This window comes from Bufo bufo, chromosome 5, assembly GCF_905171765.1.
Source record: "Bufo bufo chromosome 5, aBufBuf1.1, whole genome shotgun sequence".
Classification (NCBI taxonomy): domain Eukaryota; kingdom Metazoa; phylum Chordata; class Amphibia; order Anura; family Bufonidae; genus Bufo; species Bufo bufo.
In genome coordinates this window covers 330,410,252-330,434,039 of record NC_053393.1, presented here as the reverse complement: position 1 = coordinate 330,434,039, position 23,788 = coordinate 330,410,252, and positions in this window count along the sequence as shown.

Genomic DNA, 23,788 nt, shown 5'->3' with positions numbered 1-23,788 from the left:
AGATATAAAAATTTTTATCCTTAAGTATGTGCTTAAATATAATTGCATAATGGCAATCCCAATACGTATTTGTCGAATATAGTGCTATATTCGTAATTTACGAATATAACGCTATATTCTAGATATTCGTCAATTCAGCAAAGTCAAACATTGCTATGCTTAATGCTTATTGTTTAAAGCTTCTTTGCGATCCGATCTACGCAGATATTCGAAAGACGATTTTTCGAAGAAGCTAATTTATGTTCCATGACAAGCAACCGTGCCGAGAATTCACATGACATTTCAAAAACCATTCATTACTCATTTCATTTTAACACTATGTCAATATATTGCATTGTATGCGAAAATTCGCTACGAGCACATTCGCAAACATCTTTTCGGAAAAAAAAGTTTAAGTTTTAGTGTTTAGGTTAGGTTTATCTGTCTTGTCTTTGCATCTGATTGTCTGCATTTTTCTGTGTTGTTAGAGTTTGAAAGAATAAAAAATAAAAAAAAGTTCGGTTTTAGTGTTTAGGTTAGTTACATCTGATTGTCTGCGTGTTCCTGTGTTTGTCTTAGCTTATTGTCTGACAAAAACAAAAACAAAAAAAGTTTGTTTTATTTGCTTTAAATTACTTTTGGTTTTAAGTTAGGGGGTTTGTTTATTTTACGTTTATTACTTAATTTTTTTTTATTTAATATTTTTTTCACATTACAAGTTAAATACATCTTTTTTCACACATACATCCCCACCCCAATAAAGTTTTACCCAAATCACCTTTATAATTTTTTTATTTTTTATTATTATAATAAAATAAACAATGAGTGGACCGGGCCGTGCAGGCAGCCGTGGTCGGGCCAATAGAGGAGTCAGTTCCGGTGCTGGACCGCTGCCAGCACGGGGCCGCTCCTCCAGTCACGGATGGGCGGGTGCAGGTGGCAGGGGTGTCCGCCTGATCCGTGACTTTTTTAGTTCAAGAAGCCGTCCAAGGGCCATAAGGTCGCAGGACGCTGAGTCAGTGATGGATCTGGGGGCTGACTCGAGTGCCACGGAGTCCTCAGCCCCAGTTCACAGCAGCAGCAGCAGTAGCAGCAGATCTACACCTCCAGTTCAAGCAACCCCCACTCCCACAGAATTGTCCCCGCTCATGTTCGAAAATGAGTACACTGAGCTGGACATTTTAGGGGAGGCTATTCAGGAGGTGGAATTAGAGTTCAGCCCTCAAGATGGGCAGGAATTGTTGGAATGGATGGGGGATAACGAGGAGGAGGAGGGGGTAACGCCAATACCTACCCCATTGAAATTCCTTCCAACAGGTGTGGGTGGTTTGAGCCACACAACCCCCGCACTTAGTCAGACTTAGGCATCAGCGAGGGGACATTGGAGCCCGATCAGGGGCTCCATGTTAGCTGTTCCCCTCAGTCCACCACTGTTTGGCACTGGGTCTGACATTGCAGATGAGGAGGAGGGTGACACCTACTATGTCAGGTGACAGCAGCACTGAAGAAGGTAGGCACTCGAGGCTAACAGTGCGGCAGGTCTCCAGGGAGCCCATTGGCAGGGGCTCTACTGTTGACAGGAGCAGGCAGCAGCAGCAGCAAGCTCCACCTGTGCACACCAAGCCCCAACAGGCGCAAGTCAGCACCATGCCATCGGACAGGAGGTTAGTGCGGAAGTCGCCCATTTGGGCTTACTTCACCCTGGCAGCAGATGATGTTACAGTTGCTATTTGTAACCTCTGCCATGCCAGGGTGAGGAGAGGGAGGTCAGTGGCTCGACTGGGTACCACAGCCCTCACCCAGCACATGCAAATGAACCACTGGCGGGAGTGGGAACAGATTAAGGGTGGTAGTAGCAGCAGCGCTACCAGCAGTGTGCAGGGGACAGCAGCTCCTGCCACTGTACAGCAGCTCCCCAGATCAATTGCAACAACTGATTCCCACTCCCCAGCTCCCTCTAGTAGAGGTACTGGTACCGGCAGCCATACCTCTGCAACCAGTGCACCCTCCTCTATCTCCTCCTCCTCTGCCGTTCGGCTCCCACCCATCAGTTGCTGATGCTTTTGAACGCACCGCGCCATACGCCCTCAGGGACCTACCCGTGCGTTCACTCAATGGGCTCCTGGCAAGGGTTATTGCCCAACATCTGATTCCTTACAATCTGGTGGACAGCAACCCATTTAGACAGATGTTGGAGCAGGCCCAACCCATATGGCATGTCCCTAGCCGCCATTATTTTGCCAGGACTGGCGTCCCTGCCCTACACAAGCATCTTGTGCAGAATGTATGCCTGTCGCTGGATCATGCTGTCAGTGACAGGGTGCATCTCACAATGGATGCTTGGACCAGCAGGCATGGGCAGGGGCGATACATAAGTTTCAAAGCCCATTGGGTTTCCCTCCGAGGTGCTGGGGAGGGATTAGAGTCATCTGAGTTTGTGGTGTGGCCCCAGGGTGTCCATGGGAGAAATGATCCTCTCCCACAAGCCACTGTCTCCACGGCTGCTGAGCCCCCAAGCAAGTGTCCCCGTAGCTACGCAAGTGTGGGTCACGTACGCTGCCAGGCAGTGCTCCAGCTTTTGAGTTTGGGGGAACGGAGACACACTGGACCTGATGTTCTGGCCGCACTACAGGCTCAGGTCCAGAAGTGGCTGACACCCCGAAGGCGCCAGGCAGGTATGATTGCCTGTGACAACGGCAGCAACCTACTCTCCGCGCTTCAGGCTGGCAATCTCACACATGTGCCCTGCATGGCACATGTCCTCAACCTTGTGGTACAGAAATTCCTCCGTACATACCCAAGGTTGAGTTACATTTTGCTAAGGGTACGTAGGATTGCCAGCCACTTCCGATGCTCCCCAACCGCCTCCGCATCCCTGTCCAATCTGCAGCGGGACAACAGCCTGCCCCCCCACAGGCTGATTGTGGACAGTGTGACGCTGTGGAACTCCACCCTCCACATGCTGGAGAGGTTGTGGGAGCAGCGAAAGGGCGGTAAGGGAGTACCTGTTGGACCTAGGCACTCTCCTACATCACTAATGTGGAGTGGGGGCAAATACAGCAGGTCTGCCATGTGTTGGCCCCATTCGAGCAGGTGACAAATATGGTCAGCGGGGAGCATGTTGGCCTCAATGACGTGCTCCACCTAGTGTTCCTGCTGGACAGGACACTAGATTGCCTGCTTGAGGCTGTGGAGAGTGCCTTCGTGGAACATGAAGAGTCAAGCATGCTCCACCAGGACCAGGCCCAGGACGAGGAGGATGATGACTTAGTGGACGTCCAGGTGACTGGGCCTGGTCAGGAGGGAGAGCCGGTGATGGGGGCACCGTTAGTCCGGGGGTGGAGCATCTCTGATCATGATCAGCAGCATCAGCAGCAGGATGAGCAAGAGGTCATGGTCCCGGGCAGTCATGAAGAGTCACAGCGGGCTGTGCTCTTCCCCATGGCTGCCCATATGCTGCAATGTCTTAGGAGGGACCCCCGGATTATTAAAATTAAGGAGAGGGACAACTTTTGGTTGGCCACCCTTTTAGACCCACGTTGCAAGGGGAAACTGCAGCAGTTCATCCCAGCCAGCCGGAGGCAGGCCCGTATTGCAAAATTGCGGGCCTGTCTGATCCTCGGCCTCCAGCTCCAGTTTTCCCCACCCATCTCACCCAGCAGGCGGCTGGCACCAGCAGCAGCAGCCGAGCAGGTGACCTTATGGGTGAGATGAGGCTGTTCTACCAGTCTGCGCGACCCAGTACCACCAGCAGCAGCATTAGCATCAGTCACTACCAGCGGCTGGCCCGCATGGTGGATGACTACATGGGGTCGCTCGGTGCACCAGACAGCATGAGCTCCGATGAATCCATGGAGTACTAGGTAGCCACGCTGGACACCTGCCGTGAGCTCGCTCAGTATGCACTGGAGGTGCTCTCTTTCCCCCCCTCCAGTGTACTGTCAGAGCGGGCATTCAGCACGGCAGGTGGTGTGGTCACGGACAAGCGGACCCGTCTGTCCACAGATTCCGTGGACAGACTCACATTTATTAAAATGAATGAGTCCTGGATCGGCAGTGACTTCCTGGCCCCCGCTGTCGGTTCAGGGCGCTGAAGGGTCCCTTGTCCATCCGTCTCCTTAGCTCCCCCTCCAAAACGCCAATGTTTTTTAACTGTTAGGTGCCACTTTTTTACATTTTAAGTTATTTATTTCTTTATTATCTATGAAATGTTAACTTTTTATCTTGTATATATGAAGTAATTTTATTTATCTATATCATGTGTTTTTATATTGCAATCATGTACAGTAAAATTATCTAGATAGATTAATTTATTCATTTTACAATCATGGTTTTCGCAAGTATGAAATATGTATTCAATCATGAATTTATTGATAATCAGGTCTAGTTTAATTATTTTCTGTTTGTTCTCCATTGGATATTTTTTTTTGTTTGATTACTTTTGTTTATCTATTTTTAGTAATAATTCATGTCGATTTATATCGTAAATTATTAATATATACTGGTTGTATGAATGTGTTTAGAAATTTCACATCATGTATGTATGAAATATTTAAACATTTTAAATAATTATTAGAATTTCCAATCATGTAAAGTCTGTTTTTATCTATTCAATTTTTTATATTTTCAAATCATTGTGTTATTGAGAATTCTATTTATTAGTATTCCAATCATGAATGATATATAATTCAATCAAATTTATTTCAATCATATGTCATCACATGTTTTTTATTTGGTTAATCATGATGTGTACACACTATACAAATATTTATTAAGTAATGTTTAAAAACTTTTCTTATTATATTAAATTAGGTAATTTAAATGTAACACATTTTCTCATTTAACTTTATTTTTAATAAATTATAAAGTGTTTATTTAACAAATTCACATTTAACGCACATCAACAGTGACGCCAACCACTGCGTTAACGCTGCATTCCTCATCCGTGTGTTGATTCCTCAGAGCCAGACGGCGGTAGTACTGCCAGGCTTGAGCATTGGCTATGTTATGCTCTGTTTGTCTGTGAGGAGTCATGTGTACCGCCTGTCGACCCTCCCACACACGATCAGTGATGTACACACTCAGGGCTAAGGACATGGGCACGACCACGTCCTCCTCTGATCGTGTGAGCACAGAAGTCAGTAGAGAAGTTGGTTTCCATGTGTCGGGTGTGTTAGTGTCCCCGGATCTGCTGCTGCAGTTAGTTACTCTCCCCCTGGGTCATGACTCTGTAAGGGTTCCCATCCACTGTTGTGGTCCTCAATGGCTGCCTGAAGTGCGAAGCCTGGTTCTGCCATCGCAGATCATGCAGCAGAATAAGCACTCAAGCCTCTGTGGTGATGTTAAAGTCTGCCACGGGCTGTGTGACACTACTCCATGTTTGTAGTCAAGCCTCGCAGTGACTACAAAAGTGGAGTAGTGTCACACAGCCCGTGGCAGACTTCAACATCACCACAGAAGCTGCTGACAGGCACTCTGTAGCACCTCACCTGTCATCCGGCAAGGAAAATATTAGACTCTGATTGTAAGCTACCATGCGTGCCAGAGTGACATAGAACTATCGTTACAATTAACCCTCCGTATCTAAGTATCTGTTTTTCTTTTATGTTGACTTGACATCTAAATTTATATCCTGTTTGCTCATTATCGTACAGTAATCTAGTTCTCTACACTTGATTTCTATATAATGTCTCTGTAATATTATAGAGATGCGGCACCTAGATATTTTATTACATGATGGATCACTTCTATATATCTACCTACACCATCTCTAATTGGAAGGCCTGCTATATTCTTTCCATTAACAATATCCGCATTATAGAGGCCTGGATTATTGTATTTACTTTTTTTTATCAATTATAATTGTCTTGTAAAGTATAAACAAAAAATAAACCTTAGCATAACTTACTTGTCTTTATATTTAACGGCACTTCTTTGTAACTTCAACACACATGGTGGCTTACAATCAGAGTGTACTATTTGCTCTGCTGGATTACAGTTGAGGTGCTGCCCTGCGCCTGTCAACCACTCCGTGGTGAAGTCTGCCCCGGGTTGTGTGTCACTACTCCCTGTTTGTAGTCAAGCCTCGCAGCTGAGTGCTTTATCTGCTGCATGATTTGGATTGCTGAACCAGGCTGCGCACCTCAGGCAGCTGCTGAGGACCACAACAGTAGATGGGTACCATGACAGAGTTATGACCCAGGGGGAGAGGAACTTACCTCAGCAGCTGAGCTGGGGACACTAACACACCTGGCACATGGCAACCAACTTCTCTACTGCCTTCTGGGCTCAGACGATCTAAGGACGACGTGGTCGTGCCCTGAGAGTGTACATCGACAACCGTGTGTGGGAGGGTCGACCAGCGGTACACATGACTCCTCACACACAAACGGAGGATAACATAGCCGATGCTCAAGCCTGCTCAGTCCTACCGCCGTCTGGCTTGGAGGTATCAGCACACGGCAAAGAATGCTGTGTTAATGCAGTGGTCTGCGTCACGTGATGTGCCTTATATGGATAATTTGATATTCACAGTTGAAAGGTCTAGGCGTAGATCAAAACTTCTCGGTTAATCATATACAGTACAGACCAAAAGTTTGGACACACCTTCTCATTCAAAGAGTTTTCTTTATTTTCATGACTATGAAAATTGTAGATTCACACTGAAGGCATCAAAACTATGAATTAACAAATGTGGAATTATATACATAACAAACAAGTGTGAAACAACTGAAAATATGTCATATTCTAGGTTCTTCAAAGTAGCCACCTTTTGCTTTGATTACTGCTTTGCACACTCTTGGCATTCTCTTGATGAGCTTCAAGAGGTAGTCCCCTGAAATGGTTTTCACTTCACAGGTGTGCCCTGTCAGGTTTAATAAGTGGGATTTCTTGCCTTATAAATGGGGTTGGGACCATCAGTTGCGTTGAGGAGAAGTCAGGTGGATACACAGCTGGTAGTCCTACTGAATAGACTGTTAGAATTTGTATTATGGCAAGAAAAAAGCAGCTAAGTAAAGAAAAACGAGTGGCCATCATTACTTTAAGAAATGAAGGTCAGTCAGTCAGCCGAAAAAATTGGGAAAACTTTGAAAGTAAGGGCTATTTGACCATGAAGGAGAGTGATGGGGTGCTACGCCAGATGACCTGGCCTCCACAGTCACCGGACCTAAACCCAATCGAGATGGTTTGGGGTGAGCTGGACCGCAGAGTGAAGGCAAAAAGGCCAATAAGTGCTAAGCATCTCTGGGAACTCCTTCAAGACTGTTGGAAGACCATTTCAGGGGACTACCTCTTGAAGCTCATCAAGAGAATGCCAAAAGCAAAAGGTGGCTACTTTGAAGAACCTAGAATATGACATATTTTCAGTTGTTTCACACTTGTTTGTTATGTATATAATTCCACATGTGTTAATTCATAGTTTTGATGCCTTCATAGTCATGAAAATAAAGAGAACTCTTTGAATGAGAAGGTGTGTCCAAACTTTTGGTCTGTACTGTATATTATTCTAAATTTACAATAGCTTGCATGAAATCAATTTTGATTTTCAATAATCACACAATTAAAATGCTATCACATTACTGTTTTACTCTTTAAAGCCTAAACTGTGTTTGATATATATATATATATATATATATATATTTGGTGGGGCCTGGATCTGATTGAAGGGGTTAATTCATTAACACAGGATCCTGCTACAAAGTTACATCCTGCTGCGTTCTGCGTTCTTTTATTTAAATTTTGGCGTTGGGCCCGTCTGGTGTTGTGGAAATTTCTGGGAACATTATCCTGCTGCATATTCTGCTGCTGCTGCCCGTTATTATGATGTTGAGTTACATTTTGCCCTTTTTACATACAACTACTGCTGCTACTACTGCTGCTGCTGCTAAAGGACTGGGGCAAGCTACATATGTCCCTCATACTAGACCTTTTATGAAATCCTCCGGATGCCAGTTTTGATCATGCTGAGTAACATTCTGGCCTTTTTGCATTCATCTACCTCTACTGCTGCTGAATTGGGTCAACCTACATGTGACCCTCATACTAGACCTGTTATAAAATCCTACTGCTGCCTGTTATTATCCTGTTGAGTTACATATGGGCCATTTTAACATTACAAATACTGCTGCTGCTGATGGTGCTGAATTGGGGCAACCTACATGTGGCCCTCATACTAGACCTGTTATAAAATCCTACTGCTGCCTGTTATTATCCTGTTGAGTTACATATGGGCCATTTTAACATTACAAATACTGCTGCTGCTGCTGATGGTGCTGAATTGGGGCAACCTACATGTGGCCCTCATACTAGACCTGTTATAAAATCCAACTGCTGCCTGTTATTATCCTGTTGAGTTACATATGGGCCATTTTAACATTACAAATACTGCTGCTGCTGCTGCTGCTGATGGTGCTGATTTTGGGAAATGTATATGTGGGCCTGAAAATAGACCTCTTATGACATTCTGCTGCTGCTGATGAATGCTGTTATGATCCTGTTAAGTTATGTTAGGGTCTATGGACATTACAACGACTGCTTCTACTGCTGAAGTGGAGGAAGCTACATATGTCCCTCATACTGGACCTCTTATGAAAGCCTCCTGATTTCAGTTTTGATCTACTAGAATTACATTTGGCCCTTTTTAAAATTACAGATGCTGCAGCTGCTGCTCATGCTGCTGAATTGGTGCAAACTACAGGTGTCCCTCACAATACACTGCTTATGAAATCCTGTTGCTGCCTGTTATGATCCTGTTGAGTGAATTTTGGCCCTTTTGCCATTAAAACTAATGCTGCTACTGCTGCAGTTGCCTGTGCAGCTGAATTATGGAAAGCTACATAACAAAAATTTTTGGAATCCTGCTGTTGTTGTTGCAGCCTGTCATGATCATGCTGATAAATCTGAGGTCATTTGCACACAACATTACATTACGTGCTCGCTTCAGTTGATAAAATTCAAGGACTTACACTACGTTGTTGACATAACAATGATTATGTATGAGATGATACTACCTTCATCTGAATGTTGTTTTTTAACACCTAAAATTTTTTGTTAAATTTACTTGCTTTGGCCACACCTTCAAATCTCAGTACTTGATGTGAATAAGATAATATGTAAGAGTCAACTATTGGACACTTTATGCGGGTTTATTTTTTTATTTTTTTTTAAATAACTTACAGAAACATGCAGACAATCAGACCCAAAATCAATGGACAAATATACCAACACTAAACCAAAAACACCGAAATCACATATTCTTTTTTTTTTTTTTTAGCAGGCAGTATACTTACCTACTCATGTATGCCTGTATTAAACCAATTTATAAATGTCAAATTCTAATTCATTATTCAAATACAGTATGACCTGTAGATGATGTATGTCCTGATCGTGCGTAGACAAAGACTGATGTATCTTGTTTTCTCTCTTCCACTTTCTAAATTATATAAATATGATTCTGAATTCTCCTAACTTGGTTAGCATGTATTGTATTCTCGCATGAGCTCTACTAATTATTTATTGTCAATATTTAGATTAATAAATATGTATCCTAATAATTTTAAATAATATAAAATAATTTAAATCCCTAGTTCGGCTTTGTTTAAAAAATTATTTTATTTTATTTTGTTTTATTAATTTTTATTTTAAAATAAGTGCGGTTCAAGGCGGGCTCTTGTGCTTCACACTCTAGCAAGGTGTGGAGCACATGTGGCCTTCCCTTGTCTAAAGGTCTTTGGCAGTTGACAATGTACAGGACTGATTGATGAACCTACTTAATTTTATTTGTTTTATTTATTTTAATTTTGTTTAAATACGGATTTAGGTTCTAACACGGTGACGTCTGTTGTCCTGGGAGGGATGGCTGACTTCCGTGTTGACCTCTCTACATGGTTGGCTGTGACTGGCATTATACTCATCTGTGTGGAAATCCAGTTTTGTCAGTGGAGCCGTATTGTAACATGTATATATTCCTATCCACTTTTCTAGTTTAATTTAATTATTGGCAATAATAAAATGATCAACTATATTATGTTCTTTAATCACATGTTTCTGGATGAAGCTATATAACAGTATCCAAAGTTGAAAATAAATCTATGTAATGGAAGATCCATGCTGGTGTGTTGTTTCCCTCTACCGTTTTTTTTTTTTTTTTTTTTTTCCATTTTTCATTTTTAGAAATAGTATTTTTTGGGTTTTCAAATTCATTTTTTAAGGTAATTTTTTATACTTTAAAAAAGTTCAAGAGTTATCACGTTTAAGAATGTTAAGATGTTTTGTAGTAGTTAGTATTTTCCTCTAAGTTTTTATTCTAAAATTGTATGTTTTATTTTTGTTGTTATTCTGTTAAAACTGTTGATTGAAATGTTTTAGGATTTTGGATGTAATGTAGGGGCCATAAATGTAACCCAAAGTTTAACAATTAGAAATAAACATAATTTTTTTTTTTTATATATAAAAACATGAAACAATTAACATTTAAGATAAATACTTTATAAATAGAATGATTAGAAAAATTATAAAAACTATGTAATATAACAATTTCCCCTAGGGCAAGGCTTTGAGTTTGTCGTGGAGGTTTAAAAGCACCTCCACGGCCTTACAATTTTTTTCCTGAATTTTGCACAATCAATGTGCAAATTGCAGCTTCAATTCCAGAATTTTCCGGGCATGGTTCTCCCGCAGCTCCTTGTCATCCCGTTGGTGATCCCGCTGAAGCTCCAAATATATATATTTTTTTCATTTCTTTCAATATTGTAAAAAAAAAAGGTTATTTTTGTGTAAATCTTTACATTTTAAAAGAATATTGTATAAACCACTACAATTATGGTGACTGTAGCAGCAACACAGAATGGTAAAAAGCACTGTTTGAGCGGTTATGTCTACATAAATTCAGTTTTTTTAATGTATAATCTATCCATTATGGCCAGAATAATTATTAATTTACCTATCATATATCTGTTGTGATAGAAATTTTGAAAAATTTGTATTAATGAGAGGGATCTTAGGATTTTTTTACTTTTAAATTGCTAAGTCAACACTATATATTCATTAATTAATCTACAACTTAAACATTCACTTTACACCTAAGAACTATAAACGCTAATGAATTGTTCCAAAATAAACTACTAGCTGTAAAGGATTCCTTGAGATCTAAAATTAATTCAATGATATTCAGGAACACCACCAATTATTAATGGTCAACGGTGCTCACTGTGGATTCATCTTCAGAATTCAATACTCTGTAGTGTGCAAGCCATGTATCGCAAAGGTGGCATAGTACAACGGGTTTGGTTGGTGGTTGTCACATTTGTGTTGTTGTTTTAAATGAATGTTGTTCTTGTGATACCTTCGTAGTTTACATAATTGTTATTAATTTTTATTGAAATATTTTTTTTATTTTTTTATTTTTATTACTGTCTGCTTTGTAGTTGCACTAAGAGAAGAATCATGGATGCTCTGTATGTCTCAATGTGACTGTATGCCTCATTGAGATAATTTCTGTGAATATTTACTGCTGTAACAATAGGTTTATAGAATCTTTTATTTAAAAAGGATATGGGTTATGTCTTGGGACATTGGGTGGCACAGGTCACACCCGTACTACAGCTTGTCGTTTTCATTACGGTGTGGTTAAAAAATCGGTTCAAATACAGTGTCGATTGACGATCACAATGCAAAAAAAACCAAGAGGGGAACCAGACCTCACATAGACTGTAAAGTGTGGAGATGGTACTTTTTTGTTAATGCAATTGTATCTAAATGTAAGTGTGGGAATTTAGGTTATCCAATATGTGTGTCGTGAACAAAGATTCATTTTAGGCCTCCTGCACACGAACGTTGTGTGCACCCGTGGCCGTTGGCCCGTTGAACGTGTTTTTCTGCGGTCCCATTGACTTCCAATGGGTCCGTCGAAAACTCGGCTACTGCACCGTTTTGTCACCCGCGCCCGTGACCCGTCTTTCCAGGCCGTCAAAAAATATAACCTGTCCTATTTTTTTCACGGTTAACGGTTCGCGGCCCCATTCAAGTCAATGGGGCCGTGAAAAACGCGGTTGCACACCCGTTTGACATCCGCGGCCGCGGCCGCGGCCGCGTCCGCGCCCGCGTCCGCGCCCGTTTTATTTAATCTTCTGGCATGGCCAAATTGTCTGGCAAAACTTGTGGCAATAAATAAAAAAAAAAATAAAATCAGGAAGTTGAAGGTCACAGGATATGCTAATTTCCTGCAATCTGTGGTAAACAGGTTGTGTGTGGTGAGGGTGGCATTTCATCTGCTCCAAAATTCATCCGCCATGCCACGCTGGAATGTGGATAAACTAATAACCCTGGTACAGGAGAGGCCAGAGTTATGGGACAGCAGGCAAGACGCATATAGTGACCGCATAAAAAAGGATGCTTCATGGGAGCAAGTGGCACGGACCATGCGCCGAAGCGAATGGTCCAAAGCGGATAGTCGAGAGCGGGCCCAATTAGGTAAGTGATAGTAATGTAGTTGGCCTGTCCTTGCCCCCTGTGTGGCCAAAAGATGTAGTTTTAATTTCCCTGAGGTGAAATAGTATTTATTTGGTGGTCCAGACTCGTTGGGCATAATGGCCTGTACATGGCTTTTCAACCCGACATCTTTTTTTCCCCTTTCTACTTTTTGGTGCTCACAAATGTGTATTATGTCATTTCAAAACAGTCAAACAAACCAAAACACGCTGGGCGAGTTGCCGGGACCAATTTCGGAGGGAGATGGCCAACAAAGGCCGGAGTGGTGAGGGAAGCTCCCGGAAACGGCCCTACATTTATACTGCCCAGTTGCAGTTTCTGCGGCCAGTAATGGAATTGAGGACGTAAGTATTATTAATGTATTCTTTAAAATGTTTACAATTTTCACACTTTCCTTTCAATTTGGACTAGCAAAAGTGGCCAATAAACTAATGGATACAGTGGTGTTCTTGTATAGAAGACCTATTCTTTACGTAGGGCAGCCATGTCCTAACTGACTACATTCAGCTCTTTTCCTTCTGAAACTCCCAGCATGGCCGAATAGCTAGAAGCTACCCAGTCCTGCATGGAGTTGGAGTTGGCCATCAGCTGGTGGGCAACAGTTTGGACATGCCTGGTGTTGGATGGCAACCTCATTTTGGTGGTGGAGTCAAACCAGGGGCGACCGCTTTTGAGCTGTGTATGATGCGACGACACGTGTAGTGTGCAGATGTCGCCTCCCCTCTCTGTTTGTGGACGTGTCGAAGCCATTTATTGGCCCTCGTGGAACATAGATGTTTGCAATTCAAACCAGAAAAGAGAATGGAGATGACACTTGCGCACTGCACGCATTATTTCCTCATACTGTAGATCATTGGGTTTTGCGGCTCCCTGTCACAAAGCAATAGTTTGTAAAGCTTTCCGAAACCCACACTTTTTACTGGGAGCCATGACTAGTGTTTTTTGGATGTAATTCGTGGGCCAACGTGAGATTTGGACCATTGAGACCTATTATCTAACTTGGGCATGTTTAAGAAATGGTTTCCCTATAGGGATTTCCAATGTTAGTTATATAGCTTAAATGTTAGTGCACCAAACCCCTTCATGGATTACTTACATTGGTCATATAAAATGTCCCAAACCAGCTCCTTGGAAAAAGGTAAATAATGTAGTTCAAACGACGCTTGACCAGCAGGAATCAAACTACTACTCTCACCCTGGTCAAGTGTGTCCTGGTACATGTTGTTTTTCATTGGATGTTGTGATACTACGTACAAATTACAACGTGAAACTTTGGATGGTGGTAGCGGGACACATACAGACGACCAGGACTGAATTTCAGCACCTCTTCTGGGGCTGGACAGCTCCAAAGCGCAAACACTGTTTTGCCATTACAGTAACATTCTGCCTTTCCAAGACTTAGCCCATCAATAGTTTTTTAAGGCAATCCAAATGTGAATCCCCATTTTCCCATAGAAGCTGGTATTCTTTGTGTAAAAGCAAATCTATGATGTATGCTGCCACACCGTATATATATTTAATTCACGCAGCTGTTTTAATACAATGATATACTTGATGTATTTTTAAAAATGTTACAATCAAATTAAATAATGGTTTATTGTTTTTCTTTCAAATACAGTACTGTGGACAGTCTGGATCCGTCCCCCGATTCGGACACGTCGGGGAGTGAAACCCCTGCGGTTTTCACCCCACAAAGAAGTCCTGCTCCACCGCCGGCTGAGGACCCAGAGGACTCCACACAGGCCGAGGCCCCCCTACCACTGGCCAGTTCACCCCGGATTGGACAGCCACAGCCAAGACGTCGGCGACAAGTCCCTCCCTCTACCTCTGGGCAAGAGAGTCGTGAACTGATTAACGCCCGGCTCATCGAGTTTCTTGCCCAGAGGAGGAGTGATGGTGTGGAGGACAAAATCATCCGTGGATTAGGGCCGCTAATGAAGCACGTCACTCCTTTGGAGCATCATGAGTGCCTTGCTTCATTAGCGGTCGTAATCAAGATGTTTGCCCTCCCCAACCATGGGGACATTCTGGCAAAGATTAATGCCATGAAGGTGGAAATAGAAAATGCTGGCCAGCAGCAAAGGGCAGGAGCCTTTGAGGGTGCGGGCCAAACATTTCAAGGGCCTTCATATCACCCTCAACCCCAGTATGGACCACACCACGGCCCCATGCAACAAGTGGGTCAGCCCCTTTACCCGGGCAGTTTCTCTTCTATGGCCCCTCCACAGGCCCATGTAAGGCCACGGGCCTCCTTTACACCAGGTTCCTTCACCCAGGACCTTCTTAATTTGTGATTTTTGGTGTTTATGATCTTTATATGGTTTTACCCTTAATGTTTGTACCATTGTTTACCTTTGGGTTACGGTACTAAGAATATACCTCATAAATGTTTTTTTTCGCTAAAAAGTAGGCGACTGTTTTTTATTTCGCACACTCCCACGAACATTTCCATGTCCAAATTCGAATTGTATCAAAAAGCACACACACTGAAACTGACAAAGCCACACTTTATTTAGATGATCAACATGTTTATTTTTGCATACTGTCATCAAGAGGTATTAGAAAATTTTTTGGAACGTTCCAAACAAAAACAAGATGATTAAGTCAAATTACATTTTGGCAAAATCATCTTTTATATTACTTTATCTGCCAAATAAATTTTGGGTTGTCCAAAAAATCTCAGCCCGCAAGCCCACGTCAAGGGTCCTCATTATCTTGCGAGTCCCTACACTCAACTACCACAATAAATTTATAGTATTCTATCTAGAAAATAATAAAAAAACTAAAGAGCCCCGAAGATTTCAGAAACTGCCACGAATAGCGTCCCTCTGCCATGGCACGGACCCCTCGGAGCTTGAAAAGTAGTCTGCATAGAGTTCCCGAACTGCAATGCCTGCAGTCCCAGGTCGTCTATGCAGGGTCCTTTCCAAACCCAAATCTGAAGACGTAGGAAGCTCTTCCATGTCAACAGAAGAGGAAGCCTCGTGAATCCTGGTGAAGTTGTGTAGAACAACACATGCTTTAATCACCAGGGTAGCATTATCCAGAGCCATCTGTATGGATGCCAAAAACATTCTCCACTTGCTAGAGAGTATCCCGAAAGCGCACTCAACATACCGACGGGCACGAGTCAACCGGTAGTTGTAAATACGCCTCCTGACATCCAAACCACGCTTTGGAAAGGGCCGCATAACATGTGGAGTCAATGCAAACCCTTCATCCGCCACGATGACAAATGGAGCCGGCGGACCTGCATATCCGGGCAGTCTTCTGGACTCCGGCAGGGCAAGCTGGTTGGCACGAAGCCGCTCACCCATTCGAGAAGCACTAAAGATGCGAGCATCCGCAGTGCTTCCGTAGGCCCCGATATCAACCATTATAAACCGGTAGTTACTGTCAGCAACTACCATCAGCACTACCGAAAAATACTGTTTATAATTGAAGAAACGGCTCCCTGAGTGTGGCGGTTTCTTTACACGGATGTGCTTGCCATCCATTGCCCCGATGCAGTTTGGAAACTGCGCAGAATTTTGGAAGCCCTCAGCGATCCGAACCCAATCGTCCACCTTGGGCTGCGGCATCACCGTCTCTCGGAGTTGCTGCCAGATGACATGGCAAGTGTGTCGTACAATACTCGAGATCGTCGAGGTTCCTAAAAGAAACTCAAAATGCAGGGATGCAAAAGAGTTTCCAGTTGCAAGGAATCTGTAGAGAAAAAAAAAAAGACAAACAGTCACCAAAAAAACGAAGTGAAGAACCGATTCAACATTCAAGTATAATGTGGTATACACTCCATGCTTGAAAGCACCCTATGTCTAAGGGTGTGGCACCTATGGGACGGGTGCCTGTGGCGGCATTCAATGTCTACTCTGTGGGCAGCCACAGCCATTGAAGCAACTATGGTTTATAAATATACACCCATGAGTTTGCCAAGCATTCATCAGCACAGGGCACCCTATGAAATCTACTGGCAGCACTGGATTGAAGGCACAAATGCGTGCAAAATGCTAAAATGCAATTCTAACATTTTTACTGTACCGTATTCTTGCCAAATTGCAGGGTTGACAATTTGAAAGTAAAGCTACGGAACTGGGGACAACATAGCCAACTCTGTCTGATAACGTCTCCACAACACTGCCCTATGTCCTCGGTTGATTAAACTGTCCTAAAAATAAAGGTGTATATGCCCGAGACACTACCAGCTATTGGGGTGTGGGCAGTACTAACACAACTAAGTTACATCATCTGAGGTTAGCCCCTTTAAAATGCAGAGTGTTGTGCACATATGAAATATTGACAACATTAGCCATGATGAGGACATTTGATGGAAATCGCAGGGGTTGGGACCAGCACAATCCTACAAAATAGGGTACAGACCGGTATACAGCCTTCGAACAGGGTGGTGCACGCAGATAGACATCCTGACAGAGGGCCCAACTTTTTTACAATCCAACAATAATACCCTGCACTCGCCAGTAATCCCAGAAAAATATAAAAAAAAAAACCCAGACAGGCAGGTTACAGACTGCAGTAACATGGCTGACTGACTAAATCCACCAACTTTCCAAACTAACTACTGGCGAGTGCAGGGGATTCCTGGATTGTCTGGAGGCCGGGAACTGAACTAAAGTTTAAAACTTGCACAAAAGCAAGTTACAAATAAACAATACTGGGATGTTAGGTGCCAGGGATTAAGGGGATAAAAAAACAACACCAACCGAATGAATTAAAAAACCAAAAAGGATAAAGAAACGTTACTTTGGGAAACATTAGCACATGTCTAACAGCAGCCATTTTCGAGCACATGTTCCTCCTGACAGAAGCAGTGCACATTACTGTTTTAACTTTAAAAGTACTATACTGCTTACCTCAACGTGACGATGAGCCTTTCCTCAGGAGTAATGCTGCGCCTCATATTGGTGTCCATGAAGGTAAGGACAGTACGTAGAGACGACAGCAAGCGTTCAAATGTAGGCACTGTCATCCGACAGAAGGAATAGAACTTCGCAGGATGCAGGCGCAGATCTTGGTAGAGGGAATGAAAATGTCCTTTGCGGTACCGTTGGGAAACTATCGGATGGACCCAAAATCGTCGCCTTCTACTCGGTTCCTCAGGCAACAAAGGACTGCGCGGACCACATTGCCCGGAAACAAGCCAATGCAGTAAGAACTCTTCCTCTGAATCAGACATGGTGAAACAGCAAAGAGAAGCAGCCAAATGAATCTCTGTACTCTGTGAAGACTACAGAAAATGGCCACAAATGCATACTCAGGTGACCCTCATTTATACCAGTATCCTGGGTGGAGTTATTAAAATTACATTTTTTTCACCATGAAAATGAATTCAGGCGGGCCGCAAAAAAAACGGGAACACGGACACACGGAAGCACAACGGAAGCAAAAACGGTCACGGATCACGGAACAACGGAACCACGTTTTGCGGACCGCAAAAAAATACGTTTGTGTGCAGGAGGCCTAAAAGCGTTGAAATTAAGGTTATTGCTTGGTCAAAGTATGCCTGTGGTTAAGACTAAACTGACGTGTTTGTGTGTGTGAACAGTGAATGATTTAAAACAGCCATAGTACATAATTACCCTCATGATGGGGGGTGGTCGCTACCTCCGCCTCGTCGTCCCCATCCTCAGACAATTGGGTGGGGGAAGCAGATTGTGCTGAGGGTCCACCCTCAGGTCCCTCCATGGACTCGACCTCCTTCGGGGGGCTAGGGGCAGGTGGCTGACTTGATGACCCAGGCTGCGTCTCCTCCTCCTCTTCCTTAGACACCTGCCACACCTCAGTTGTGTCAGTCCGGCGCCGAACTGAGGGCAGAGGAGCACCTATAACAACAAATTTGAATAAGTTTTAAAATAAAAATGCGACCATAAATGTACATATGCTTTTCATTACTTTTGTATATTTCACCAACACTCTGTAATCATTTTACCCGGATTTCCTTGATTCTGGCAAAATTCCTCCGCTTTAAATAGGACCATTTTTTGAGTATGGCCAGCTGCTTATTCTGGACATCGTGCTCCCTCCACAATTCATATGCAATCGTGCGCACAATAGTTATTTTTTTTCCATATGTGAGAGGGCCTCGCCATATCCCCGCTCAAGCATTCTCTGCAATGTAAAAAAAAATAAAAAGCATATAATCAGAGTTGAGCGAACACCTGGATGTTCGGGTTCGAGAAGTTCGGCCGAACTTCCCGGAAATGTTCGGGTTCGGGATCCGAACCCGACCCGAACTTCGTCCCGAACCCGAACCCCATTGAAGTCAATGGGGACCCGACCTTTTCGGCACTAAAAAGGCTGTAAAACAGCCCAGGAAAGAGCTAGAGGGCTGCAAAATGCAGCAACATGTAGGTAAATACCCTGCAAACAAATGTGGATAGGGAAATGAATTAAAATAAAAATAAAATAAATAAAAATTAACCAATATCAATTGGACAGAGGTCCCATAGCAGAGAATCTGGCTTCACGTCAGCAGAGAATCAGTCTCTTCATGCCATAGCAGAGAATCTGGCTTCACGTCACCCACCACTGTAACAGTCCATTGTCATATATTTAGGCCCCGGCACCCAGGCAGAGGAGAGAGGTCCCGTAACAGAGAATCTGGCTTCATGTCAGCAGAGAATAAGTCTGCATGTCCTAGCAGAGAATCATGCTTTACGTCACCCAACACTGGAACAGTCCATTGTCAGATATTTAGGCCCAGGCACCCAGGCAGAGGAGAGAGGTCCCGTAACAGAGAATCTGGCTTCATGTCAGCAGAGAATCAGTCTTCATGTCATAGCAGAGAATCATGCTTTACGTCACCCAACACTGGAACAGTCCATTGTCAGATATTTAGGCCCAGGCACCCAGGCAGAGGAGAGAGGTCCCGTAACAGAGAATCTGGCTTCATGTCAGCAGAGAATCAGTCTTCAAGTCATAGCAGAGAATCATGCTTTACGTCACCCAACACTGGAACAGTCCATTGTCAGATATTTAGGCCCAGGCACCCAGGCAGAGGAGAGAGGTCCCGTAACAGAGAATCTAGCTTCATGTCAGCAGAGAATCAGTCTTCATGTCATAGCAGAGAATCATGCTTTACGTCACCCAACACTGGAACAGTCCATTGTCAGATATTTAGGCCCAGGCACCCAGGCAGAGGAGAGAGGTCCCGTAACAGAGAATCTGGCTTCATGTCAGCAGAGAATCAGTCTTCATGTCATAGCAGAGGATCATGCTTTACGTCACCCAACACTGGAACAGTCCATTGTCAGATATTTAGGCCCAGGCACCCAGGCAGAGGAGAGAGGTCTCGTAACAGAGAATCTGGCTTCATGTCAGCAGAGAATCAGTCTTCATGTCATAGCAGAGAATCATGCTTTACGTCACCCAACACTGGAACAGTCCATTGTCAGATATTTAGGCCCAAGCACCCAGGCAGAGGAGAGAGGTCCCGTAACAGAGAATCTGGCTTCATGTCAGCAGAGAATCAGTCTGCATGTCATAGCAGAGAATCAGGCTTCACGTCACCCACCCCTGGAACAGGCCACTGTCACATATTTAGGCCCAGGCACCCAGGCAGAGGAGAGAGGTCCCGTAACAGAGAATCTGGCTTCATGTCAGCAGAGAATCAGTCTTCATGTCATAGCAGAGAATCAGGCTTCACGTCACCCAACACTGGAACAGGCCACTGTCACATATTTAGGCCCAGGCACCCAGGCAGAGGAGAGAGGTCCCGTAACAGAGAATCTGGCTTCATGTCAGCAGAGAATCAGTCTTCATGTCATAGCAGAGAATCAAGCTTCACGTCACCCACCACTGGAACAGGCCACTGTCACATATTTAGGCCCAGGCACCCAGGCAGAGGAAAGAGGTCCCGTAAGAGAGAATCTGGCTTCATGTCAGCAGAGAATCAGTCTTCATGTCATAGCAGAGAATAAGGCTTCACGTCACACACCACTGGAACAGGCCACTGTCACATATTTAGGCCCAGGCACCCAGGCAGAGGAGAGAGGTCCCGTAACAGAGAATCTGGCTTCATGTCAGCAGAGAAACAGTCTTCATGTCATAGCAGAGAATCAGGCTTCACGTCACCCACCACTGGAACAGGCCATTGTCACATATTTAGGCCCAGGCACCCAGGGAGAGGAGAGAGGTCCCGTAACAGAGAATCTGGCTTCATGTCAGCAGAGAATCAGGCTTCATCTCATAGCAGAGAATCAGGCTTCACGTCACCCACCACTGGAACTGGCCACTGTCAAATATTTAGGCCCAGGCAGAGGAGAGAGGTCCCGTAACAGAGAATCTGGCTTCATGTCAGCAGAGAATCAGTTTTCATGTCATAGCAGAGAATCAGGCTTCACATCACCCACTACTGGAACAGGCCACTGTCACATATTTAGGCCCAGGCACCCAGGCAGAGGAGAGAGGTCCTGCAACAGAGAATTTGGCTTCATGTCAGCAGAGAATCAGTTTTCATGTCATAGCAGAGAATCAGGCTTCACGTCACCCACCACTGGAACAGGCCACTGTCACATATTTAGGTCCAGGCACCCAGGCAGAGGAGAGAGGTCCCGTAACAGAGAATCTGGCATTATGTCAGCAGAGAATCAGTCTTCATGTCATAGCAGAAAATCAGGCTTCACGTCACCCACCACTGGAACAGGCCACTGTCACATATTTAGGCCCAGGCACCCAGGCAGAGAAGAGAGGTCCCGTAACAGAGAATCTGGCTTCATGTCAGCAGAGAATCAGTCTTCATGTCATAGTAGAGAATCAGGCTTCACGTCACCCACCACTGGAACAGGCCACTGTCAGATATTTTTAGGCCCCGGCACCCAGGCAGAGGAGAGAGGTCCCATAACAGAGATTCAGGCTTCATGTCAGCAGAGAATCAGTTTTCATGTCATAGCAGAGAATCAAGCTTCACGTCACCCACCACTGGAACAGGCCACTGTCACATATTTAGGCCCAGGCACCCAGGCAGAGGAAAGAGGTCCCATAACAGAGATTCAGGTTTCATGTCAGCACAGAATCAGTCTTCATGTCATAGCAGAGAATCAGGCTTCACGTCACCCACCACAGGAACAGGCCACTGTCACATATTTAGGCCCCGGCACCCAGACAGAGGAGAGAGGTCCCGTAACAGAGATTCAGACTTCATGTCAGCACAGAATCAGTCTTCATGTCATAGCAGAGAATCAGGCTTCACGTCACCCACCACTGGAACAGGCCACTGTCACATATTTAGGCCCAGGCACCCAGGCAGAGGAGAGAGGTCCCATAACAGAGATTCAGGCTTCATGTCAGCACAGAATCAGTCGTCATGTCATAGCAGAGAATCAGGCTTCACGTCACCCACCACAGGAACAGGCCACTGTCACATATTTAGGCCCCGGCACCCAGACAGAGGAGAGAGGTCCCGTAACATAGATTCAGGCTTCATGTCAGCACAGAATCAGTCTTCATGTCATAGCAGAGAATCATACAATATTTTGAGTTGCAAAAATGGGGCATTTATTCATTAGCATATAATGCTGTCATCCATAGGCCCAATCTTTTTCAAATTGTACACATATTTGGCAGAAACCGTACGTTTCGGTCGCGCAGGACCTTCATCTGCGGTTTTATCTATAATACAATAATGGACATGAGCTGGATAGTCGCAAATATAGCAGTAGAATTCAATACATATAATAATATTTTTATAAAAAAGGTCATGGAAAAAATCATAGTGTCATAGAAAAATCAAACAAAAAGGGTTGACTTTAGAAAAGTATCATACATTGCATAAGGGGTATGTGGAACACACTACGCACATCAAATACATCTAGTACCAGCTACATAGATAAATAGCAATATGGATAAATAGCATGTCATAGCCTTATATTAGCTAAGTGGACCATGTCATAGTGAAAGCCAGTATCAGCTTGAAGTATTGATGTGTAACAATGTGCTCCATTCACCCATGCCCTGCAGTAATATAGCACACATTAGGTCACCACCTGGACCAAAGGATAATCACATATAGTCATAGCCCCTCATAATATATAGCATATAACCTGGCACATTGAGTATAATAACTTTGTCGATAGTCGTCTGGATCTTGCAGAAGGACATGCCGGTATAATCGCTTGTACTGAGGTCTTGTATAACGGGCCAATATATAAACAAATAGAAGAGGAAAAAGCTGAAAAGAAAGACATCTTGTTAGAGTTATATACACCACAGACTGTACCTGCTCAGACGGATGTGTGTAAGTGGGGCGCTGGATGCATAGTTTGTGTGCCGAGCGGCCGTTCTTAAATATGTATGGGCTGCCTGGAGGTTCCGGTCATGTGAGCGGATGTCATGTGATTATAGGGGCGGGCCTATGCGTTTCACACTGTTGTATGCGTTCCACTGGGAGGTTGCTGGAAGTTCCGGTCATGTGACCACTGGTCACATGATCGCTATGGAAGATGTGTATGCCTTCTAGCTGGTTTTAAACGCAAACGCTGCATTCCATTACAATTTTAAGTGGCTAGTCATAAATGGGGAACATTAATGAATATAGAGTTATATGAAATTATAGGAACTTGGTAATACTATGTTCCTATAGTATTACCAAGTTCCTATAATTTCATATAACTCTATATTCATTAATGTTCCCCATTTATGACTAGCCACTTAAAATTGTAATGGAATGCAGCGTTTGCGTTTAAAACCAGCTAGAAGGCATACACATCTTCCATAGCGATCATGTGACCAGTGGTCACATGACCGGAACTTCCAGCAACCTCCCAGTGGAACGCATACAACAGTGTGAAACGCATAGGCCCGCCCCTATGATCACATGACATCCGCTCACATGACCGGAACCTCCAGGCAGCCCATACATATTTAAGAACGGCCGCTCGGCACACAAACTATGCATCCAGCGCCCCACTTACACACATCCGTCTGAGCAGGTACAGTCTGTGGTGTATATAACTCTAACAAGATGTCTTTCTTTTCAGCTTTTTCCTCTTCTATTTGTTTATATATTGGCCCGTTATACAAGACCTCAGTACAAGCGATTATACCGGCATGTCCTTCTGCAAGATCCAGACGACTATCGACAAAGTTATTATACTCAATGTGCCAGGTTATATTCTATATATTATGAGGGGCTATGACTATATGTGATTATCCTTTGGTCCAGGTGGTGACCTTATGTGTGCTATATTACTGCAGGGCATGGGTGAATGGAGCACATTGTTACACATCAATACTTCAAGCTGATACTGGCTTTCACTATGACATGGTCCACTTAGCTAATATAAGGCTATGACATGCTATTTATCCA